The sequence below is a fragment of the Daphnia pulicaria genome, chromosome 1 (genome assembly GCF_021234035.1).
Source record: "Daphnia pulicaria isolate SC F1-1A chromosome 1, SC_F0-13Bv2, whole genome shotgun sequence".
Classification (NCBI taxonomy): domain Eukaryota; kingdom Metazoa; phylum Arthropoda; class Branchiopoda; order Diplostraca; family Daphniidae; genus Daphnia; species Daphnia pulicaria.
In genome coordinates this window covers 37,419,433-37,424,672 of record NC_060913.1, presented here as the reverse complement: position 1 = coordinate 37,424,672, position 5,240 = coordinate 37,419,433, and the positions used below count along the sequence as shown (strand labels likewise).

Here is a 5,240-nt window from a genome sequence, read left to right as displayed (position 1 = left end):
TCCTACTACGGGCTCCCGTTTCGGCTTAAATACGAAAAAATTCCAAGAGTCGGGCAGCAATTCTTCTGTCCGGTCGTCCAAAGATCCCTGTCCTTCATACTCCATTTTCTGGTCATTGATGTTAACGTGAACGAATTTGAATTTTGATCCGGACAATGAAGGAATGGGAACAGTTCCTCTAAAGATGAAGATATCTTTACTGATTTGTAAAATTGGTTCAAATCTTCCTTGAGGCTTCCTCCATTCTCCTAAATGCTCATCTTGTCCAATTATCTCCAAGATGTGATTCTTTAACAGTGGTGCTGCTATAAATACTGTGGCTGTCAATAGTGATTCTGCCATCTTTCTTAACAGACCAGCATCTGACTGCAGTTGCAAATCAGTTTTAAGATTGGTTTCTATCTTTGAAGCAATTGCTGACAAATCTATGCCATTAGCTCCACAGACTGGTTTCAGGGCTATTAGGGGTTCCGGAACATCAGCTGACTCAACTTCTTCAATCATGGTTTCAACTTTGGTACATTCCTGAAAATTAATAGGTCAATGTTAATAAAAGAATGACCATAACAAAGAAAAGCTTGTACAAATAAACTAATAGGTACTAACTGTTAAATTCAAAAAGGTTAAAGATAAAAATGAACAATGATGGGAAATGTGATGGGAAATGGGTGAAAATGGTTAAATTGTTTCCATACAAGTACTTGCGAGAAAAAAAATCAAATGAAAGCAAGATTTTTAAAATCAAGCACTTGAATCACGGAACTCAAATCAAGAAGCAAGATAAGGTTAAAGACAGACCTCGTTTTTAAGAATTTCTAGTAATGGCAGAGACTACGAATGTAGTCTATGGTAATGGCCAACATGCAAAGGTTTCAACTAACTGTATATATGGTAGTGAGATGAGTTCACGATGTACAGATTTATACATCTTACCTTATACACCTTGTCCCATTAGACCTTAATGATCAAATCCAAGACTTCGAAGCTGTAATTGTGTAGGACTTTAGCCTGAAAATATTTCAAACTGCTGCAATCACAAAAAAATCTAGTCAATTACTGAATAACTAATAATGCCAAGTACAGTGCTGGAAATTAAGAAAGTTTAAAGAAACATACCTTTTTAATCCTGACCATAAACTCAATGCTCGTATCTATTTCGTGAGAACACGTTTATCAAACATACAGATTGTTTTCAAAGGTGAACAATTCATGAATGGCCTACAATATTAAACTATCCAATTTTGTCACAAATGCAAATCGTTGTTGCATCGATTGCATCCGATTTCTTCGACGATTTTTAAAAAAGAAAAGAATAAGGTTATAAGGATAACGAAACAAACATCAATGATCAATTGATCATCGTCTTCCGACGTCGGTCTGCAAATATCGCCAAAGGCAATGCGAATGCCGAGATCTAGCGGTGAATTTCTAACTATGTCCATCTTTCCGCTAGATGCGCCACCTCCTAGTTTTGATACACAGAAGCAGCACAGGGACAGGGTGCACAGCACAGAGCACAGAAGACAAGAGACGTTTAGAAAGAGTGGTTATTTTTAGAATGGCTACAAAAAATAAATCAGTAATATCTCTTCAAGACTGGCGATGTAACAGAGATGAGGGAACTTTTTAGCCTATATGGAAGGCCGCGGTTGAGGGAGCTGGAACACTAATTATGTAATAACAGGAATATTCCCAACCCAGAAGAGAAATTACCCAAGTTTCGAGGCAAAATGGACGCAATTGATTTAGCAACAAAAAATAACGGTTAAATTGGTGATGCTGATTGGTGCTGAGTTTGTTTTTAAATTCACCCACAGTTCGTTGGTGGCGCCACCTACCCTTTTTGTATTTCGTACGCGGAGTTCGAATTCTCATTTTTCGTAATAATTTAATTAGCTAAAAATTCATGTTTGACTTTAAAGTTGTTGAAATAAATGTGAAAATATATCAACTGTGATTATGTTAAGATTGCAAGTAATTAGAATCAAAATTCAATTGATAAACTTGAGAAAATGAGAGGAAATTCGTGTTGCGAACAGAGAATGCCTATAGCCAACTACATAAAAGAGAAGGTCAAGTTTTCAGTTTACCAAAACTAAAATTATTCGACAATGGAAAGTCTATGTTTTCTCTTTCAATGTTTTCGTTGTCTGAAAAGCGGAAACATACTGTAATTTGGGCTAAAAGCCCAACACAGTTCCCTGCAATATGGATAGGGGGCTTTTTGACAATAAATCGCATTCGGATTTTTTTTTAGGATACTGTACGTTAAAAGACACAATTTGCGGGCCAAATTGTTAACTAGAAGTCATAATAAATAGTAGTCTTAGAAATTTATCTACATATACTGAGTCATTTTTACAAGAATGAATTTCTAATAGAAGTCTAATGGCAACATGGAGCAACATATGATGTGGTGATAACCAGTTGTACTTAGAAAATTTTTGTATATTACTAGGCAGAGATAGAGAAGATCAAGAGCTCAGCTGCTTTCCAGCGAGTCAAATATTTTGCTTCTCTAAGCTTTCTTCCGAAATCACTAGGAATGAGTTTTTGATCATACACAAAAACTCAAAATTTTTTTTCGAAATGGCTGAACTTATTGTAATAGTATCGAATGGATATGAGAAATAGCAAGTCAAAATCTTCTTGTATGAGCCTATGCATACTCAGTGCTTATAATCGAGATGAACATCATCAATCAGGTCAATCATCAACGCCGTTCTTAGCATGATGATTTCGAATACGTCTTTGGTGAAAAGATAGATCAGTTCCAATAGGGGCATTAAAATCGGGAAATAAAACCCGCCCACCAGATTTTGCTTTGTTTGCCTTAGTTACCCTAGCAGACCACTTCATCTTATACATATGCATTTACGACAGGCATAGAACGAATTGTGTGATTTGATGTTCAAAATTAATCAAGCAGCTGGTGTATCACAGGTCATTTCAACGACGGAAACAAGGATCGTATTACCTTGAAAATCAAATCCGGATGACTTCAGTTTAAAAATTTCATCTAAAAAATCAGCTAGAAATTGGTTCACATCTTTTGGTTTTCCAGGCCCATGATAAAGGCCTGCTACAAATACCACCCTATTTCAAATAAGAAAATTAAAACAAAAACAAATAAATCGTAGATAAAAATAACTACCAACAATTCGACACAGAATTCGCCAGAATTCACCGTATCCACTTTTGGATGTATTACTTCCATTAACATTGAATATAATTTCCACAACATTTGGAATTGGGATACCCATGTCTTTGAAAGCTTGCAGAACCTTCAACAGCCCAGCTTCAACCCCGGAATGATAATATCGTCCTGGAAGAATTTCTTTGAAGTTTAGTTTTCCACGAATTGATCCTAGCATTGTTTGTGTTGTTATAGGTAATTATAGGTAATTATAGGTAAAAAAACACGAAACGTAATCCCAGCAAAATTTTTGAGGATATGAAGCAAACGTGTAGCATGTATGTGAGCGACACCACTGTCAAAAACCTTCTTTCGTAGAAGGCGAATGGCACAGTCACAGTCTTCGACTGTATAGGTTCCCGAATGTCTTTATAGAGAAACAGGAAAAAAATACAAATCATACAAGTCTGTAGTCTACGTAACAATTGCCAGTAATAAAAATGTTATGTTTCTTACCAGCCTCATTTTTTTATTGCTAAAAGTACTAATTTCTTCAACAAAATCCTCCTCTTCAGTTTCTATTCTTAATGAGTCATTATCGTAAAAGCAATAATCACTGTCTGGTTCACTGTGTTGTTCACTGTCCAATTGATTTTCTTGGTCACTGTCTAGTTGATTTTCTTGTTTACTGCCGTACTCTCTGACTGGTATTTCTGCTTGATTGGCAAGAAGTAAAGAAAGAATAATATCATCGTGGAAATAGCAATGCCGTCGGAAATCGTTGGAGTCTTTTGCTGCATCCAGATACAGCATAGAGCAGACTGCTCAATCAGCATTATTTTTAAAATTTGATGAAGTCAAACTCAATCCATAAATTGTCAGTGGGAAGTGAGAAATAAAGTGATTTTTTCTTAAAAATGCAATACGCAAATGATGTTTGTTATGAAGATATAAGTATTACATATGCTAGTTTAATGTGTGGAACCGAAATTTTAATGAAAGTTTTTATCAAGAGTGGTGAATTCGTGATCTTTGATTTGCAATTTCAAGATATTCTACAGACAGCAATCGTGCCTGCATGATTTCTGGCTAAGTATTGAAGAAGGTCAACTGTTTTGTAGTTACCCCCTGGAAACAAAACAACAATAACCCCTTTCAAAATGAGGCATGTCCAAGACGATACTTGGGTAACATTAACATATCCATCTACTTAGAGAAGGGATTACGGTAACAAATTATTTCATCAGTATTTAATGTATTACTCCCAAAAAACTTATGTATGATTTACTTGTAGAATCTTACTCAAAAGCACGGAAAGATTTTCCACGTGCTTTTCAGCATACAGACTTTGCAGAAAGTGATTACGACCCACAACTAATGAAAGCAGGCATTAGTAAACCTGTAGGTAGAATTTCAAGATTGAAGAGGAAACTATCGACAGAGGAAAGTGGAAAAGACAGCGGTCATGATCTTTCATTGTTATAAAACAGACCCTCACTCCCTCTTTCTCTGGGTTAGCATTACTTGTTACATCTACATAGATTTGACTGTAATTGATGTAGCTAATGGCTTTAATTTGCAATTTAGGTAATTGTTTGCTGAGTCGTGACATGGAAGAAACCCTTGATGATGTCGGACCACATGCACAGAACCTTAGTGATGAAGATGATGAAATGGATTTTTTTTTGTTCGGCTCTTCATAGTAAGAACTTTTTACTCATTTCAATATTTTAGTGAACTTTGTGTTTACGTAGTAGTATACTTCGCTATATTACCATTTTTGTTAAAAATGAGGCTTCAATAGTGCCTTAGATATATTTCCCTGAACAGCATAAATCTAATGTGTTGATGAAAAATTAAGTATAATTTATTCTAAATCTTTATCTTGTTCTTTTTATATTTCATTTGTTTATTAATAATAATAATAATAGTAATATATATTTTTAAGGCACCTTTTTCATTGCATGGTCAAAGTCTCCCTTATTAAGCTCACAATAAGTGGATGATACAATATCTAGGGAAAAACAATTTTGACCATAAAAGTTTTGAGTTTGGCTCGAAAGGAAGAAAGAGTGGGGAGAGAGCGAAGAGAGAGGGGGAGGGC

General features: G+C 35.3%; 1 long non-coding RNA gene across 1 annotated transcript; it reads left to right on the top strand.

Moving 5' to 3' along the window:
• Nucleotides 1–4,147: 4,147 nt before the first annotated feature.
• Nucleotides 4,148–4,811, top strand: LOC124328698. Its single transcript, XR_006916432.1, has 3 exons — nt 4,148–4,363; nt 4,431–4,649; nt 4,724–4,811. It is a non-coding gene; the product is annotated as an uncharacterized LOC124328698 (long non-coding RNA).
• Nucleotides 4,812–5,240: the final 429 nt, after the last annotated feature.